The sequence below is a fragment of the Triturus cristatus genome, chromosome 1_2, assembly GCF_964204655.1.
Source record: "Triturus cristatus chromosome 1_2, aTriCri1.1, whole genome shotgun sequence".
NCBI classification, from domain to species: domain Eukaryota; kingdom Metazoa; phylum Chordata; class Amphibia; order Caudata; family Salamandridae; genus Triturus; species Triturus cristatus.
This window is the reverse complement of record NC_140580.1, coordinates 771,483,050-771,503,684: the sequence shown is the minus strand read 5'-3', so window position 1 is coordinate 771,503,684 and position 20,635 is coordinate 771,483,050. Positions and strand designations below refer to the sequence as shown.

Sequence of the window (20,635 nt, the reverse complement as noted above, 5' to 3'; positions counted from 1 at the left end):
CAGAAAGAGCAGCTGCTCGGTTGAAAACGACCTAATGTGGGCTTACAAAGAATGTATTGTGTGTTTTAAAGCCCACCCACTCCTAACCATTGGCTGGCTTTGTCACTCTGATTTCCTTGCTTCCTATTTCATTGCTTGCCCTGTCCATCTTATTCCAGATGTTGTTTATTCATCCCAGCAGTATAGACTCTTTACTATCCTCTTGATTTGTTCTTCTACTGCTCACTTTCATGGAACTACTTTTTTTTGGATTAAGAACTCCATGAGAGTGCATGTGTTTTCAATCTCTCTCCCACGTGTGCTCCCCCAAACATTCCACACTCGCTGTTTCTATCTTGTGTGATTTCCCCCATTCCAAATAATGGTGTCACCCTAGTGTGCTATCGCATTCCTGAGGGTTTCTCTTATCACCCACCCCTACACTCTGTGTTCTTGTCCCTTGCTCCCTCACTTCATTGTGTGCTTCTCCTCCGTCTCTACCGTATGCCCTATGATGCTCTTTCCCCCATGCACTACTTATCCCCTCCTCCACCTCATCTCTCAATCTGTACAGCATTGCAGATAGCCATTGGCAAAACCAACAGGTCTCAGACGCATCTTTTTTGAGATCACGCTCTGAAAAGACATACAAAAAGTGGGCTCTCCCTATGCAGGTCACCTCTTCCAGTGTGCTGCTCTTTTCAGTTTTTTCTGAATGTTCACGAACATAAGGAGGAAGAGGTCAACCAGTGTCAATGACAAATGTAAATTATTTTCAGTGTCTGAAAAATTATTCTCTCTATTTTTCCTGAGATTGCAATCACTTTCCAGACTATGCTGCATGAGTGCAAGCACACAGGACACTCACAATGTTCTTTGTAGCTCCAGAATGGCTGGACAAAAATTCACAAGACAAAGAAAAGACACCGAATGATGAAAAAGCCATCCTGCCATTAAAACATTCGTTGGGTGATTTGGGATGAATTCGCACAGAAATTCACTTATTGAAAAACTATAGCCTTTTGTAAAATTAACAAGTTCTGAAATGTCCCCTAATTTAACTTTTAACCTGTTTTGATAAATCTGCACGGAATCTGTCTGGTATATTCAAAGTTTTGATATTGAAGTGCTTACCCCCAAGATCAGTACAAAATGACCAATAAGGGGTTTATGGAATTAAAGGAGCAAAAATGGGAATTCTTATGGAGGGAGAGGTTAACCTTAACTACAGAGGTAAGACTGCTCCCCTCTAGTATCAGATGAGGCCATAAACGCTGGAAGTAGTGGTGTGTGGGGAGGGGGGTGCTGCAGCACCCCCTAAAATAACCTTGTTGGGTTCAGAGAGTGAATGAGCAACAAAGAAGCCTTTTATATTTTGAATTTATCTTTTCACATTTGCTTGTGTTCAAAAACAGAGGTCAAATGTCAGGCTATGTCTTCTGACAAATTGCTGTTTATTCTTTTAAAACTAGAGGATGGTGTTTGTTTTTCTTTCTCTGGCAAATGTAGTAGATTTTGTAATGTGAAGGGTGCCACAATCTTGCTGGGTTTAGTAAGTGTGAAAGAAAAGGATGTATGATGTTATTTTTTCCTAACACAAAACAAAAGTTAAATACCTGAAAATTAACTGTACACTTATTTCAGAATATATCAGCAGTTAGAAGAGCAGAAATGAAGCACATGTTTTTTTAAAATACTGAAAACTGATAAGGACAAAGAATGTAATAGGTTTAAAATAAATGAATACACTTGATGCACAAATGAAATATTTGCTGAAACCCGATGTCCACACATCGTTTGTGCGTGGTATAGTTATATCGGTATAACTGTATGTCTACGTAAATTTACCGGCAATTTCAATGGAAAATGTGCCGACTTTAAATTACTGCGCGACACCACACAATATGTTTGATACAGTGTGCTCCAAAATGCACAACCAGCTACGTGCTAGACGTTTATCACTCTTTACCCGCCCCCCGTATGGGCGCTCCCCAAAAACTGCAAACGCCATTTGCCACTCAGGTCCTTGGATTTTTCACTATCCCTATGACTTTAGTGATGTAACATTGATGGCAGCACCCACACTCAGAAAATTGTTCCAGCACCACTGGATGAGGTACATTATTCATTTTATGGAAACAGACAAGATCTAATGCGCAGTATATTCTTAAAACACTTAAAATACATGTAGTAGTCCATACAATTTTGAGGTAGACAACTCCGAAGTATATGGGTAAAGATCGATTTTGAAATATCCAATGTTCCTGTGGTTCTTCTAAAACATCACTGTGTTAAGTGTTCTTTGACACGGGTTTTGCACACATAAGATTTCTGAAATTGCCCCATTGATTTTGCATTCCAGTGAGGATCTGCTTGATTCAAAGAATAGTAGGACATTTGATGTCGAACATTGAAACATTTATAATAAAGATAGGAGTGCTGTGAGCCAACATAACCTCTTTTTAACCCTGTTCTTTTAGTTTGCGTGTGAATATCTAATGATTACTGGTAATGTCTCAAAAGATGAGCAGAAAAATATTAGGGTGCATCCAAGGTAAACATTTCTCCTCGGTTGTCCGAACGTCATACATCAGTTCAGAGACAAGCGTTTTAATACGCGCAAACTTTTCTTTAGAATGATCCACCAAGGGTGCAGCCAAAACACCAATGTACAACGATCACTCTTATTTTGACTTTTTTTTTATCAGTGGCGCCTAGCTTAAATAAAAAATTGTGGGGTGCGAAGGCACACAACTCACCATATATTCAGGAGCACGACCGGTGCAGCACTTCTCTTTGCTGTCTACGAGCAGGAAAAGAAGGATTTCCTTCCTGCTTGCGGAACACAACTTCAACCAATCTGGGAGCTGCTCTCATGCTGTGAAAGCAGCTCCAGGATTGGTGGGATCAGGATCACACAGTGCTCATTTTCAGGCTGGGGGCCTGTGCTGGTTATCCCCAGGCTGTTTCACAGCCTTTCGATTGCTGGGTCTACAGTGCGCATGTCAGGCCAATGCGAACTGTAGACCAGTGCTGTAATTTTGCATTTGTAGGATTCAGCCCCCACCCCCAGGCTCGAGCTGAAAACAGCACATGCCAGTGTGGTGGCAAACAAATAAAATGGCATCGACGTGACATTTTATTTATGTGTGTTTGCCTGCTGCGCTCGCAGCAGGGCGGGCAACGCTCCTCCGCTCCTGAAGAGGAGCTGCTCCTGCTTTTTATGATGTTACTGATGCTAGACTCTTTTTCCTTAATTTTTCATGTTTCATTGTTTTTTTTTACACAGGCAGTGGTGCAGCTTCCATTGGTGCAGCAGATGCAGTGGCACTGGGGCACAGATGTCTGAGGGGCACACTGAACCCTGATTATTGCTGTATTTCACAGCTCAAACAGCTTCCGGGAGCCCATTTCATTCCTTGGTAATCACCGTTGGAAGATTTCAACTGAAGCTGTGTGCACTGCCCATGGCTTCTCCCACACCTTACATGCAGGGTCGGGAGCTTTGTGTGTGGTCCACGGGCAGGCGGATCAGGAGATAAGATCATGAGCAGCTCTCTGGCCCCAAGGTAGTGTACTATGCACGGGCTTAGCTGCATGGAGGTAGCTCTCCGGTTTCTTAAGCAACCAAGTCTTGTGTTACATTAGAATTGGTTGCTGGGAAACAGATATAAAGAGGAAGTAGTGCCCTTAGCACTCCTTACTTCCTGCTTCTTGTATGGCAGTATTGGCAGTATTATCAAATGTTTGGGGCAAAGTTGCACAAAAAAGAAAAAATATGCAGGTTTTGGAAGAAGAGGATATTTTGCGATATCAAAGACAGACATCCAGGACATGAAAAGAAGGCGGAGACTTGCTTTAAACGGCCCTCAAGATTACCTAAAAGGAAAATACATTCAGGGAACGTTTTTTCAGACATATTGTTCATTAGAATACTGTGATGCAGGGAGAGGCAAGATGGCGGCTGCTTGAGTCGGCCGTTTGCTGCTCTCTGACTTTGGACCCTGAAGTAAGCTAACACAATATTGGCAGGAGTGGACGAATATTGAGCATAAGAAAACAGCATAGCTGCTCCCAGTCACCTGATTTTTTGCGGGACAAGAAAGTAAAATTACCGGGTGAAAAAACGGGACGGAAAGCTCAAAAACAAAGAGGAGGGCAAGATCGGAATGGATGCCGCGTCTTCATACCTGAAGCTTTGTCCCGGTCCTGCCCAGTGTGGAGTAGCGCTTTTCCGCGCAGAGCTTCTGAGGGCGCTCTCCGTTTGCCAGGCGGTATTGACACCTGGAGGAGGGGAGAGGAAACACTGCTTACAGTGCTCGGATCCTTACAGGGCGTATTCTTCAGTCATGGCTCCAAAGGTTCCCGTCGCAATTGGGACAAAGGGGAAGACGCGATCGGGAATGGGCGCTGGCTCATCTCCTAAAGCACCAACATCCATGGATTCCTAGCAGAAGTTAGGAGGTGGAAAGAAGCAAAATACAGCGAGTGCCTCACTTAAAACAAAAGAAAAGAAAAACCGAAGCGGAGTTCAATCAGCAGCGGAGCCGACCGTATTGGAAATGCTCCGAGCAGCACCAGGGGTAAAACATCCACAAAGGCAAGGAGAACAAACAGGTGAGTGGCTCCAAGGGGGAAACAACATGGAGAGGGGAGATGTGAACAGGGAGGTTGATGGCACAACCCTTGTAGTGTCAGATGAAACACCGATCCTGAGCACAGATATATATACAGAAACACCTATGTCCACTCAACATACTCAGCCTCCTCCCCCACCTCTCAACCCCCCTGCCTGCAACCAGAGACAGAGGATATTATGAATGGAGGTACTAAACTGGGGCCAGGGATTCAAGAAAGAAACTGTACGTCGGGGGCTATCATCCCTAACTCCCCTCTAGGAGGGGCTATGGCTATGACTATGGCTACCAACCACGCTACGTCTTCAAATCATAGTGAGCAGGACTTTTTTCGCACTCTGTTGGTATTTGGTCAGTATCAGGCTCAGGCTCTGAGTCACTGGGGGACTCTAGCGAAGAAAACTCAGACACTGGTAGAAGAGATACAATAGCCACAATGCGCAAAGCAGTAAGGAGAATAAACCATCCCAGTCCACTAAAAAAAAATCTAAGATGGGACTATTCGGGAGCAGATTTACTCAGCATCAGTACTGTTTCACTAACTAAAGGCGAGAATATATCCCCCCCAGCACCCCCAACCTTGGATACGGTTATTCAATGTATACTTTCCCATCGTGAAGAAACACGCCAAGACAGCAAACGTGTACAAACGACGATGCAAAAGATTCAAGGGGCTGTCAGAAAAGTCGCGAAGTCTTGTGCTCTTATTACTGAACGCCTCACAACCCTTGAAGTACGCACTGAAGTTCTGGAAAATGATCTAGCAACTAGACAGACAAGCACTATCTTGCACGATGCTCAATTAATTGGTATTCAATGGAAACTTGAAGACTATGAAAATCGGCAACGCCAAAACAATCTAAGAGTCCTAGGTATACCAGAGGGAAGGGAAGGGACAGATGCTTGACTGTACATGGTTGATATGTTATCTAAGGCATTTCCAGATCTGGAGGTGTGGAATTGGGCACAGGAAGTGCAAAGAGCCCATCGAGTTCCTTTTAATCCTAAATCGCCTGTGAAGCCCGACACGAAACCTTGCGCCATATTGGTTTATTTTGGTAATTTTTTACTGCGGCAGGCAATATACGATAAAGCAAAGCCAACAACAAAGCACAGTGGTGGGGATTACTCCTTCTTTGTCCAACCAGATTTCTGCCATTTCACGGTGGAAAGACAATGGCGTCTCCGGTAGATGATAAAACCAGTGCAAGATCGAGGAGGGCAAGCATATCTGCTTCATCCATCCCGCCTAAAAGTGATAAAAGGGGATCAAGTCTGTTTTTTCACTTCAGAAATCAAAGTGAAAGAATACCTGGAGAACTGCGATATGAAATCATAGACTGATTAATCCGATATTGGCCTTTATGCTTTCCCTTTTCTCCTCTGTTTTTTCTTTGTGTGCTATGATGCTATTATGCTTGTGCTCTACTTTTTTTTTAATTCTAACTTCCAGATAGTATAATATACCAGTCAGGGGGCAGCAACCATCGCAACAGATCAACGTCTGAATGCCTTTCTATATGGGATGGGGTGGGGGTGGGGTACGAGGGAGGTTCAAGGGCATGGTGGTAGGGTGGGCGAAGGAAGGGGGGAAGGGGGAGGGGGGTGATGGGGAGCACACAGGGTGGGGGGCTGAAAAAAAGGGAGAATTTTTTGGGAGAGGATACAATTAAAAAAATTCGAGACAACAGACATCAGTAGGCAAGGACGATTAAGGCAGAAGATTTCAAATAATCTAAATGGGTAAAATTACTATTTGTTCAATCAATGTAGAAGGTCTCAACGACAAGTCAAAGCTCATTAGGGCTGCTGAAATATTAAGAGACTTAAAAGCTGATATAATATGTCAGCAGGAGACACACATCCCTTGGGGGAAACAAGATATACTGGCTATAAGGGGGTACAATCTCGTAGCCTGTTCTACACAAACCTCAACTATTAGAGGGGTTACGATTCATGTAAGAAATTGTTTTGGATCACCTACCCGGGTTCTGGAGGATAAATGGGGGAGATGGGCTATCGCACAATTCCACATGGGACTTACTGTATGCACAATATATGGATCAAACGAAGACGATCCACAGAACTTTAATGATTTAGAAATCGAGTTAGCATCATGGCCGGACTCGCTCGTAATCTGTGGGGATCTGAACATTCACTATGAGAAGGGATGTGGTAGAACTCAGAAATATCAAGGGAGAAAACCTCATGTCCATCAAGCCCTATCAGCTCTACAAACTAGCTATGACCTGAGAGATGTATGGGGGATAAAACACCCTACGGATCCCGGCTATACATATTTCTCAAACCCCCATAAGAATTATTTTAGGCTTGACTATTTTTTGGTGTCATCCTCTCTTATCTCAACCGCGGGAATAAAGAAATTACCCAAACTATTATCAGACCATAATCCCTTAGTTATGGATTTAATACTTCAGAGGGCAGATTGTCAACAGGTGAGGTGGACGTTTGATAGGTCACTGTTAGTTAACGAGGATTATCTCAAACATATAAAAAAAATGGGCTATAGAATATTACGAGATTAACTGATATAGCTCCTCCCGCAATGTTGTTTGGAATAGTTTTAAAGCAGGTCCCCGGGGAGAAACAATCAGTTTTAGCTATAAAACAAGAGAAGAAGGAAATTAACACATTGGTATTCGAATTGAGAGAACTCGAAAAAGAATATATAAAGGTAATTAGACAAAACCAAGAAAGAGAAGAATTAATATTACGACAAAAGATAGCGATCATAAAAGCCGAATTAAATGATTACTATACCAAGAAGGGAGCAGCTATCTTTCAAGCGTAAGAATGAGGGATATGAATATGTTGAGACCGTTGGTAAGGTTCTTGCCCTATGGACCAAACAAAAAGCAGCTAAAAATAATTTAACTGAAATCAAGGGTCAAGATAGAATCCTCTATATAGAAAAGAAGGACATCATCAGGACTTTTGAGAAATTCTATCAGGATTTATATCTATAGGGTAACATTGAACCTATGCCTATTAATGACACTGAGTTAATCTTTGGTAATCAGCGCAGGCTCAGTGAAGAAATGCAGCAAGAGATGGATAGAGACATAACCAAAGAAGAGGTTCTCTTTGCCCTGCAAGCCATGGCCTCAGGGAAAGCGGCAGGCCCCGATAGAATCCCACTGGAGCTATACAAAGTCATTCAGCAGGAAATAGCTCATATACCTCTAGATTTGTTTCTCGGAGTACAGTATAGTGAGATTCCCCCAGAGTCTTGGCAAAGAACAGACATCGTGGTTTTAAAAAAAAGGGGAATCCTGCATCATATAGACCTATATCCCTTATGAATACGGATACAAAGCTATATTCAAATATTTTAGCCACTAGGTTAGGGGATCATAGCCCATCTAGTCTCACCATGGCAGCACAGTTTTGTACCAACGAGGGGCACTACAGATCACATCAGGCATGCTATAGCCCTATTTGACATCATGGAGACAAATGGCGAGAAGATGGCTATGATCCTCATTGATGCAGAGAAGGCATTCGATCGTGTGGCATGGCAGTATCTCTGGACAACTATGGAACAGAGGGGATTTGGATCAGGTATAATGACTGCTATACAGGCAATGTATTATAGACCACACGCTAGATTAAACATAATGGGTCAGGAATCAATCGCCATCGATATTGCACGGGGGACGAGACAGGGGTGTTCCTGTTCTCCAATATTATTTGCTCTGTATATCGATATCTTTGTAGAGCAAATTCTTCAAGATAAGATTATCGCTTCAGTTAAATGCAATGGGTATGAAACAAAAATAATGACCTATGCTGATGATCTGGCAATTGTAACTGTGGACCCAGGAAAAGTAATGTCACAAATTCAGAAATTAGCTGATGAATACGACCGAAAATCAGGCTATCTGCTAAACACAGGGAAAACTCAGATCTTATGCAATTCTAAAACCCCATGTAGTGATCCTCGAAGGCTAACTGAGGTAATGTATCTGGGTATTTATATTACCAGCAATATGGAGGCCATCTGTAAAATAAACATGGCACCCATAATTAACAAGATTAGTGCAGATTTGTGTTTTCTAGATAAACTCCAGTTATCAATTATAGGACGCTGCAATATCTTGAAAATGGTTATGCTCCCTAAAATTTTATATATGTTTAGGTCTATCCCAATAGAAATTGAAGATCACTTCCTAAAAAAAATAGAAAGTATATTCAGTAATTTTGTCTGGAAATACTCCAAAATTCGGCGCTCTCTTAAATTTCTAATGGTGCCACAAGATCGAGGAGGATGGTCCGCCCCCAATCTCAGATATTACTATTATGCATGCTTTCTACAGCATATGGCTTTTGTGATTTTACCAGGTACGGGGAATCAACAATATAATATTGGTGGTTAGCTATAGGAGCAATGCACAGGGAGTACTTCTTCGACAAATAGAATTCAGCTATTATAAAAAAACTAAATTCAAGGTGGTGATAGCAATTTGGAAAATTTGGAAAAGGATGGTTGGCCTTGTGAAATTACCTATTTATAATAGATGTACCCCACTGTGGCATTCTCCCCTCTTTCCCATATCAATGTATGATAAATTGGCTAGGCAATGGAAGGAAAAGGGAATTTTGAGCGTCTGAGACCTTTATTTAATAGAACAAAGATTGTTGTTTTTTTAGCTACAGCAAAGATATGGTATACCTGATGGAACATATTTTAAATATAGACAGTTCACAAGCCTCCTAAACAAAATGAAGGAGAAGTAGTTTTCCCTGCATAGGAACTCGTTAATCGAAACTATTTGTCAGTCTCGGACAGAGATCAAATATACATATAAAAGTTTAATAGATACACTCCCGGATGATCTTGAGGCAGTAGAAACTAAATGGGCCACAAAAATTGGAGACCATGATATAGATCTGTATCGCTCTATAGCATTAGCAAAGGAAACATTTCTTGCAGCAAGCCTAAAAGCACAACATTACTATACGATATATGACCTATATTTTACTCCTGAAAAATTACATCGATGGGGGAAAAGGGAGGACGACAAATGTCCCAGATGCGATCAAGGGCCAGCTGATATAGTTCACATGTTTTTTAGCTGTGAGAAATTAGATCCTTTAATAAAACAAATAGAAGCATTTCTGACAGCAGCTATAGAGAATACCATCAGAATAACTCCAACTCTAATGCTGCTAGGATGCGATGAGAAGATACAATGTGATTATCTTAAGAGTAAATTTGTTTTTATGGCTGTAGCTATAATACAACTTCTTATTGCCACTCATTGGAAAGATGTGGATCCTCCGTGCTTTGAAGCTTGGATCAACCGATTGTTGCCCATATACCCTTTGGAGAAATCTCTATATAAATGGAAAGGCCGGGGTGCAAGCAGGAGAGGTAGGGAAATTTGGGCCCCTATGAAAAAATGGATTACAAGACAAATCGGTCTGTAAGGAGACAAGCTGAAATATGGTCTCTAGATTATTTTTATTTTTTTAGATGGGGCATAATTGATTCTGGATTGAAATTACTACTCTATTGAATCCTCTGCTATTTTTTTCTGGGTTTTTTTTTCTTTTTTTCTTTCTTTTTCTTCTTATTTGTTTACATTGAAAATATATATGAAATATTGAGTAACAAGTCCTTGCCTAATAATCTGATGTTAGCTGTAGTTTTATATGCAAATTGTTTATGAATTTTTCTGTAAAATCTCTCCAGATAAAAATAATAATATAAAAAAAAAGAATTGGTTGCTGGGAAACAGGTGTAAAGAGTAAGTAGTGCCCTTAGCACTGCTTACTTCCTGCTTCTTGTATGACAGTATTGGCAGTATTATCAAATGCTTGGGGCAAAGTTGCAGAAAAAAGAAAAAATATGCAGGTTTTGGAAGAAGAGGATATAATGCGATATCAAAGACAGACATCCAGGACATGAAAAGGAGGCGGAGACTTGCTCTAAACGGCCCTCAAGCTAAAAACCAGAAGTGTGACCCTGATGATGATCAGGACAATTACCCAAAAGGAAAATACATTCAGGGAACGTTTTTTCAGACATATTAGTCCATGTAAGGTATGTTTTTGGAGTTAGCCTTAAAACCCTGGATGAAGAAGGCTTTTATGCTCTATACAGTACTTCCTCTGCAGGATGTGATAAACGAAATAATTGCCAAAGAAGGAAGAGACATTGATAAGCAAAATATCCCACAATTCCTAAATTGATTGAACAGTTTGAGTATACGTTTCCCCAAATTCCGAAGATATACTCTATTTTGGCTATAATGGTGTCTTCTTCATCCTTATCCTCTGAGGAATCTACCTTGTCAGACACACTAGACACGTTACGTTACGTGCTAGCAACTATGCAGGTTATGCTTGCCAATTTCTATTAAAGGACTTTGAAAACATTTGGATTGTATCCAGGAGAAAGGGGATCCCTCTCCAATCCTGGCAAAGCTGGAAATTCTGTCACAGCTTCTTTCATTTGACAATGTGACATTTGATAATTTGCGGGCATCCGTATCAGAAGCAGAAGTCGCTGGATGCTGAATGCTTTGGATGGATCTCTGGAAGCTTGAGGCTAATAAAAAAACCCTGGTCCATAAACTTTTCTTTTTGAGTCCCAAACTCTTTGGAGAGAAGTTATATGACATGGTCCAAAGGTCCACTGAATAGAAGAAGATTTTGAAACCCTTTAGATTGTTCTAAAGCACAACATCTTTCTATCCAAAACATAATCTTCTCTCAACACCGGATATACCAGTGGGGGGACAAGTCCATAGACTGTGCCAAGCAGACGGCGCCCCAGCTGTTATACCTACGATTCGAGGTTCGGATGGGTCCCTGTACACATCGCCGGTGGAAGTAGCGGACGAATTCGCGAGGCACTTCACATCTCTATATGTCCGTAAAGAGCAGATCTCTGCTGAACTTATAGCGGAGTTCCTCACGGACATCCCGCCTCACCGGCTCCCCGACTCTGTGCGGGAGACCATGGAGGCCCCAATTACACTCGAGGAGTTGTCGGGAGCCCTCAGTGCGATCCAGCCCGGTCGCGCCCCGGGTCCCAACGGGTTCCCCATGGAATTCCTTCGGTCCCACATGACTCTATTGGGGCCTCACTTGTTGGCGACCATCGCGGATGCAACTGACCTGGGGACTGCCTAGGGACTGGCGACACGCCGAAATAGTGCTTTTTCTTAAACCTGGCAGACCCCCCGAAGAACCGTCTTCCTATCGCCCCATCTCCCTTATTTATTTTGAACCCAAATTATTGGGGAAAGTCTTGGCCGACCGCCTCCGGGGGTGCATCGCTGATCTGATTCACCCCGACCAGTCGGGCTTTATGCCACAGAGGGCTACGAGACATAACATCAGACGAGTCCACAATGCCATTGCTGCGGCCCCTACCTTAGGCCATCCTGCTGCCCTGCTGTTAGCCGATATTGACAAGGCTTTCGACTCCTTAAGCTGGGTCTATCTTTTTCAGCTGCTTGAAGCAGTCAACTTCAGGCCCCGTTTTCTGACATATATACGCCTGCTGTATACGAATTTGACGGCGTCCGTCTGGATTGCGGGACACCGCTCCCGCCCTTTTCCGATCCAGAGGTGTACCCGCCAGGACTGCCCGCTTTCTCCATTGTTGTTCGCCTTGGCAGTCGAGCCCCTGGTGGCCTGGGTCAGAAGTGACCCGGTGCTCAGGGGGTTCGATTGGTCTCGCTCATGGTCAGATCGTATAGCCTTATACGCTGATGACGTCCTGTTTTTTATGACGGACCCGTGGTACTCTGGACCCCGAATCCTGGAAATCCTTAGGGTATTTGGTGGCACCACCGGCCTTCACACTAACCCTTCCAAATCCGTTCTCTTTACAGTGTGTGGACATCGAGGCCTTGAATCGTGGGCTGCGCAGCTGTCCCGGGCCACGGATGGGTTTAAATATTTGGGGATTTACATCTCCCCTTGCCCCAAGATGTCTTGGACACACAATATCACCCCATTAATGGTTAGCTTCAAGAACAAAACAGCGGTATTGTCTTCTCTCCCTTTGTCCCTATATGGGCGCTCAGCCATTTTTAAGATGGTGTCTCTGCCTCGGATTATATATCGCCTCCAAAATTTCCCTATCCCTCGTGCTTGGTTCGCAAAAGTCAACGCAATACAAAATAACTTCCTATGGGGAGGTGGGGTTGTTCGTGTGGCACTCCGCACATGTACACAGTCCACGTATTGTGGAGGGATCGCGGCTGCCGATGTTTATTCCTATTACGTTGCGTCTCACATACTAGTCATCAATGAACTATGGTACAATTCTCCCACGGACCCGGCATATGCTATTAAACACGCCGCTATTACAGGTCCCCCTACTCCACCTATTTTATAGCTACACAAGGCTAGATCATTTACCGCCGGCCGGCAGACTAGCCATACAGATATGCAGACTAAGACCAGACAGATGGGGTGGAAAGGGAGACTAACTCAACAAACCCCCCTGTGGCAGGGTACATGCCTCAGGACTGCTATTGCACTGAGAGGGTTTCGGGGATGGAACCTAGTTGGGATTTTGACCCTAGGAGATGTCATGAGGGGTGCCACGTTAAAGTAATTCCAACAACTACAAACCGATTTCGGCCTACACAAGTCACAATTTTATACATTTTTACAGCTCCGACAAGCACTCTCCCCACAGATCCATAATATGGAGACCCTCCCGGAGTTCCAGCCCCCGGAGGGCCGTCTGCTAATGGGGGACCTCAGACTGCATAAAATTAGGCAAATGTATCAAATGCTGATGACACACACCCCCACTACTTTGGACAAGAGCAGACTGGCCTTGCAGACAGACATCCCCGAATTGACGGATGACGGTTGGGCCGAAGCGATAGCCAGCCCTAGGGGCGCGGCTGTATCTACACGCTTCAGGCTCATCCAGTTCAAATATTTGCATATAATTTATTACACTAAGGTACGTCTGTGGCGAATGGGGGTCATTCAGTCCCCAGTATGCTTGTGATGTGTCAGTGAGGAGGGGTCCTTCTTCCATACTGTGTTTGGGTGGGTGCTTCCACTGGACCCACGGCTATTTCTTTTACATTCCACGGACGACATTGGGGGAACCGCTACAAACAGCATCTATTGTTCCTTGCCCATTGCTAAGAGAGACATTGCGCTGTGTTGGAGGGCGTCATCTCCTCCGACTATAGGCAAATGGAAGGCTGAACTGGACAGGTGTATGGGAGCTGAGATCGCTGTCTTTGAGGCTCGGGGCTGCCCCCGGAAACACCGCAAGATATGGACAAGATGGGCGACATATTGTGGAATTGACTTGCCCCCCCTGCCCAAGGAGGACCCATAAGGGATACCCGTTGCTCCCCACCCGGCATCACCCCAAACTTTGGCGTTTACTTGTATTACCATCTTATAGGGATGAATATTGGGAATCTGTTGAATCATGTGCTGTATCTTGTATCTCGGGATTTGACCACTGTCTGCATATTGTATTTATTGTTGGTTTACCTGCATGTTTGGCAGGGCCTGTTTACTCTCATGGAAATGGTTATTGCTGCATATACTGTCCAAATGATCATACATGCCACTGTGGGGCTACTGCCCGATATACTGCAAAATGACCAAATAAAAGTTGTTGTTTAAAAAAAAAACATAATCTGCAAGGGAAACAATATAATAGGGGCCCCTTTTGAGACCGGGCTCGAGGTCAAGAAGCCTTGTTTGGAAACAAATCCTAATCACAGAGGCAAGTTAATCAAGAATCAAGTCAAAAAGAACTATTTGGAAGTAGGAGCAATACTGTAATTTTTCCTATCTCAATGGACATAACAGATTTCAGATCACTGGGTCCTGTCAGTCATTTTCCAGGGCTATCAGATTACCTTTCTTAATCCTCCACCAAAGAACATATTCCAGCCTACACCGTTATCAAATGGCAAACTCGTAAAGGAAGCAATGTTTACAGGAATTGAGAAACTACTACTCAAAGAGGCAGTGGTTCCAGTCACGTTGCATCAAGAGAAAGGAGATGTTTTTTCAATTCTGGGTTTAATCTGCAAACTGGATGGCTGATTTAATCCAGTATAGTATCTGAAGTCTCTGAACAAGTACGTAAAGTAGGAACCCTTCTGAAGGATCACACTAAAATTGATTATTCCTCTGCTACAGGACTACTTTTTGGCAACTCTGGATTTGGAAAACGCTTATTTTCATATTCCAGTTCATGCCAGTCAAAATGTTTAGAGGTTTACAGTGGACAAGAAGCACTATCAGTTTCCGGTTCTACCATTTGGGTAATCATTAGCCCCATGGACCTTCACGAAGGCATTGGCGCCAGTGGTAGCAGTTTTGAAACTTAAGGGGAGTTCAATCTTTCCATAGCTTAATGATTGGTTAATTTGCACTTCTTCTCCCCCTAAGGCACACGAAGCAGTGACATTGACCATTAGTCTACTTCATCAACTGTGGTTCAAACTGAATTTTCTGAAATCTCAGCTGGAACTAGTACAATGATTATCGTTATTAAGTGCAATACTCTACACACAGAAAGGATCGGTCTTTCTTCTACAGAACTGATTCGAGACGGTAACTAGACATAATATCGAAAAAAAAATATCGAGTAGCAAGAATATCGAGTTTTTAATATCGAATGGACAGAATATCGACTGGCAAAAATATAGTGGTGAAGAATATCCAAAAACAGGTAAGAAATATCGATTGCAATAATATAGAAGTAAGTAATATCGACAGTCATAATATAGTTGTTAAAAATATCGAATTTTTTATAGTGTTTTAAGTGTTAGTATATGTGTTAAAAGTATGTATTAATATTGGAATGTATGTTAGAATATTTTTAAATTATTGAATTTTATTTTTATTATTTTTTTGTAATTTAATTCCGTAGCGGGTTGTGGGTTTATAGGGGAGTAGGGTGGGAAGTAATTTAATTATAGTACATTAAATAATAATTTATAGGAATTATTAATTATTTTTAATTTAATTTTGCGTTTTACTTCTGTAGCGGGTTGTGGGTTTATAGGGGAATAGGGTGGGAAGTAATTTAATTATAGATTATTAAATAATAATTTATAGGAATTATTAATTATTTTTAATTTAATTTTGCGTTTTACTTCTGTAACGGGTTGTGGGTTTATAGGGGAATAGGGTGGGAAGTAATTTAATTGTTATTAGTTAATTATTAATTGGTATTGCAAATTAATTGGTTGTTGATTAATTATTAATTAGTAAATAATTAGTATTAATTGGTAATTAATTTGTATTAATTGTTTAATTGATAATTATGTTAATTGTATTCATTTAATATTTGTAGCGGGCAGTGTGTTTATAGGGGAATATGGTGGCAAGTAATATAATTGTAAATAAATAATTATTTAATTTATTTGTGTATATTGTTAATTAATATATCTTTAATTTAATTTTGCATTTTACTTCTGTAGCGGGTTGTGGGTTTATAGGGGAATAGGGTGGGAAGTAATTTAATTGTTATTAGTTAATTATTAATTGGTATTGCAAATTAATTGGTTGTTGATTAATTATTAATTTGTAAATAATTAGTATTAATTGGTAATTAATTAGTATTAATAGGTAAATTGATAATTATGTTAATTGTATTCAATTAATATTTGTAGCGGGTATTGTGTTTATACGGGAATATGGTGGGAAGTAATATAATTGGAAAAAAATAATTATTTAAATAATTTGTGTATATCCTTAATTAATATATTATCAATTAATTATTAATTGGTATTATTTGCATTTATTAATGTTTGTTATTGAAAAACAATTGTTTGTTAATTAATTATTAATTGTTAATTAATTAAACAAAAATGTATTGGTATTTATAAATAATCAATTCTTTTGTGATTGGTAATTAATTGTAATACTTGTTTTTGTATTAATAATTAATTAATTTAAAAATAAAAATACATTTATTATTTTCTCTACTATTGCACTTACTTGAGTGGGAATAGTAATTTTTACCCCTACGCTATCCAATGCTTTCCCTATTATTGCACTCACTGGAGTGTGAATAGTAATTTTTACCCTCCCGCTATCCAACGCTTTCCCTACTGTTGCACTCACTGGAGTGGGAATAGTAATTTTTACCCTCCCGCTATCCAACGCTTTCCCTACTGTTGCACTCTCTGGAGTGGGAATAGTAATTTTTACCCCTACGCTATCCAACGCTTTCCCTACTGTTGCACTCACTGGAGTGGGAATAGTAAATGTTACCCTCCCGCTATCCAACGTTTTCCCTACTGTTGCACTCTCTGGAGTGGGAATAGTAATTTTTACCCCTACGCTATCCAACGCTTTCCCTACTGTTGCACTCACTGGAGTGGGAATAGTAAATGTTACCCTCCCGCTATCCAACGCTTTCCCTACTGTTGCACTCTCTGGAGTGGGAATAGTAATTTTTACCCCTACGCTATCCAATGTTTTCCCTATTATTGCACTCTCTGGAGTGGGAATAGTAATTTTTACCCTCCCGCTATCCAACGCTTTCCCTACTGTTGCACTCTCTGGAGTGGGAATAGTTATTTTTACCCCTACGCTATCCAACGCTTTCCCTACTGTTGCACTCACTGGAGTGGGAATAGTAAATGTTACCCTCCCGCTATCCAATGCTTTCCCTACTGTTGCAGTCTCTGGAGTGGGAATAGTAATTTTTACCCCTACGCTATCCAACGCTTTCCCTACTGTTGCACTCACTGGAGTGGGAATAGTAAATGTTACCCTCCCGCTATCCAATGCTTTCCCTACTGTTGCACTCTCTGGAGTGGGAATAGTAATTTTTACCCCTACGCTATCCAATGTTTTCCCTATTATTGCACTCTCTGGAGTGGGAATAGTCATTTTTACCCTCCTGCTATCCAACGCTTTCCCTACTGTTGCATTCTCTGGAGTGGGAATAGTAATTTTTACCCTCCCGCTATCCAACGCTTTCCCTACTATTGCACTTACTGGAGTGGTAATAGTAAATTTTACGCGCCCGCTATCCTACACAGAAAATATTGAATATTTTTAATTAATATCACGTTAAGATATATGTATTAATTTTTTTTTTTACTTACTTTAATTATTCATTAAGTTTACTGTTATTTAAGTATTTATAAGTATGTGTCAGTTAATTATATGTATTATTTCATTTATTTAACATTACTTTTAAAACATTTAAAAAATTCGATATTTTGACTAACTATATTATTTACAACGATATTTTGGATTCGATATTTTTGTAATTTCCTGTTTGGAGATAGGACTTCGATATTTTGGCATTCTATATTTTGGCATCGATATTTTTGTAAGTCTATATTTTTGTAGTCGATATTATGTCAGTGATCCATTCGAGACATTACAGACGTTGTTATCCCTTTCATCAGCCTCAGTCAGGTGTTAGTTGAAGGAAGAAGGATTATTGACAGGCTCAACATCAGTAGTCCCATGGACTTGACATAACCTGAAACTAGTGGCAATCTATTGAGACAATGGGATCCAGCCTTAGCAAAAAATGAAGCACAAGTCCGGATATCAGAGGCAATTGTACAGGACTTGAGTTGGAGGCTCCACAAGCACATTGTCAAAAAGGGTATTCCATTCCAGATTCCTTCCCCATTTCAGTTAACAACAGAGGCCAGCTCGTGGGGGTGGGGATCAACCCTAGGAGATATGGAGAGCAAGAGGCTGTGATAAGAGGGGGACAGGATTCCATCTTCCAATGAAAAGGAACTGTCTGCTGTATGGAAAGCAAATCATTTTTTTCATCTCCAATGGCCAGGCAAGAATCTTGTAGTAGGGGCAGACAACAAGGTGATGAAATGCTATCATAAACATCAGGGAGGTACAAAGAGTTTCCACTAGATCATGTTGTCATAGCTCTTTTGTGCTTGGGCGGGGAGGCATCTCATTTTGATGAAGGCAGTCTCCATTCATGAGAGAACTGAATTTTTATGCAGGCAACTTGTCACAATTTGCCCTAATCAGTCTTTAACCATCCATCTCAGCCGCTAAACGTTCCAATGCATTACTCCTGGTACTTTGCACAGCATGGAGCTGTCAACATGCATGAACAGTAGATGTTCTGTCAATTCCCTGGCCCCAAGGACTCTTGTATCCCTTCCCACCAATTCCCATCCTCCTGAATGTGCTTTAGAAGATTCGGAAAGAGAGGATGTCGGTGATATTGACAGCTTCTTTCGGGCTAAGAAGCCACTTGTTCCCTGTGTTGCTAAGTCTCTCCAAGGTCAGATTTGTCAGACTTACTTTTATTCTGTCCCCTCTTCAGTTCCCAGTATTACATTTGGAACAGATCCAACAGCTGAGGTTGATGGCCAGGAACTTGAGAGACTAGCACTGGATAATATGGGCTGTTCCATCAACATACTGAAGGATGGTCAGCTCTCTCTAAAGGAGTATTACCTTTCTTCCGATAAGAAAAACTGGGGTTCTTTTCTAAGTCGAGCTATATTAAAAGATTAGATAAAGTGATGGGTGACCTCTTTTAATTCCTTTAGTTTTGTAATACATTTTTAATAGACGGTTTCATGAAGAAGCTAGCCACTTCTACCTTGGCTGCAGAATGGGCAGTAATTAAAGCCTTTAGGGGTTCTCGTGGTGAGATGGATAAGATTGTCCCATTATTTCTAAGGTTACTGAAGAGTTTTCATCTGAGAAAACCAGTCACACAGGTTGTCATACCCACCAGAGATTTGCTTACTTTTCTGAGGGGGTTTGCTGTTATGTCCATTTGAACCACTAGAAGTGGCAAATATGCTGTGGGTCTCATGCAAAACTGCCTTTTTATTGGCAATTACGTCTGCTTAGAAGGTATGGGGAATTGGGTTAATTCCAAAGATAAATACAAAGTTTCACTTACAACAGGAGGTAATTCTCCTGATTTTTCAAGAAGGAGATGTCTAACAAGTACCTTCCTCTTTAGATATAAAGAGGACATTGCTGGTTTATTTACAACACACTAAGGAGATTAGGCTATCAAATGCAGTTTTCATTTCTTTTGGCAGTGTCAACAAAGGCAAAAAATGTACAACTCCCACTGTGAGCAGATAGGTTCGTCAGGCTAATTGCCAAGTTTACAAATCCATGGGTGAGGTTCCCCTTTCTCAAGTTCAGGGTTGATCGACTAGATTGCTTTCTACTTCTTCAGCAGGGGCTTCTGGGGTTTCAATCCAGGAGATATGCAAAGCAGCCACAAGAAAGTCCCATCACACTGTTTAAATCATTATAGACTTGATGTCATGAGTTCATCCACTGATAATTTTGCGTTTGTTGTTGTAAAAGTAATGAAGACATTGTTGTCCACAATAAATAAGCTAGACCATCAAAAGATGGTGAAAAACATTCTTTAATATATTGTTTGAAAATGTCCTCACTATGTAGTAACTGGGACAAGAAGATCCTATGATAGGGTAATTAAACCATTACTTACAGATAACCTTCCTTATACCAATTAGGGTTCTCCTCATCCCAGTGAGCACCTCTCCGTCCCCCTCGTCCCTCCCATATAGTGTTACACCTCTTTTCTTGACTTATTTCTTAAAGGAATGGAGGAGGGAGGAGCTGTAATAATAAAACAAAAAAGGCCTAGCATGTAGAAGGTGGGACTGCCCTCACTATGTAATGATTGGGATGAGAGGACCTTAATCGGGGTAAGAAAAGGTTTCATGTGCTTTTCTTGAACTTCAAAAACGGTGTATAAGACTTGCTCAATTTCTCCCAAAATATCCAATCTTTTACTCTGACTGGAAACTAAAAATTATCCATAGGCAATTATATGTGTGAGGATTAATTTGATGAACAACTTTAAAAATATATATTACATCTACATACTCTAAATTAGCCAAATAACTGCCTCATTAGTGGTAACCCGTAGTCCCTGATAGGCCTGATAACGGGGAGTTTTTGAGTAATGCAGGGAAACAGTGGGCCTGCTCATGTTCGTTTAGTAACAAAAACTGTTCAAAGCAGCCAAAATCTCA

At 41.2% G+C, this 20,635-nt stretch overlaps 1 protein-coding gene across 2 annotated transcripts in view; it reads right to left on the bottom strand.

The window, feature by feature from the left end:
• Nucleotides 1–20,635, bottom strand: part of FRMPD2 (FERM and PDZ domain containing 2) — a 503,133-nt gene that overhangs the window by 57,551 nt on the left and 424,947 nt on the right. The window lies entirely within an intron of this gene.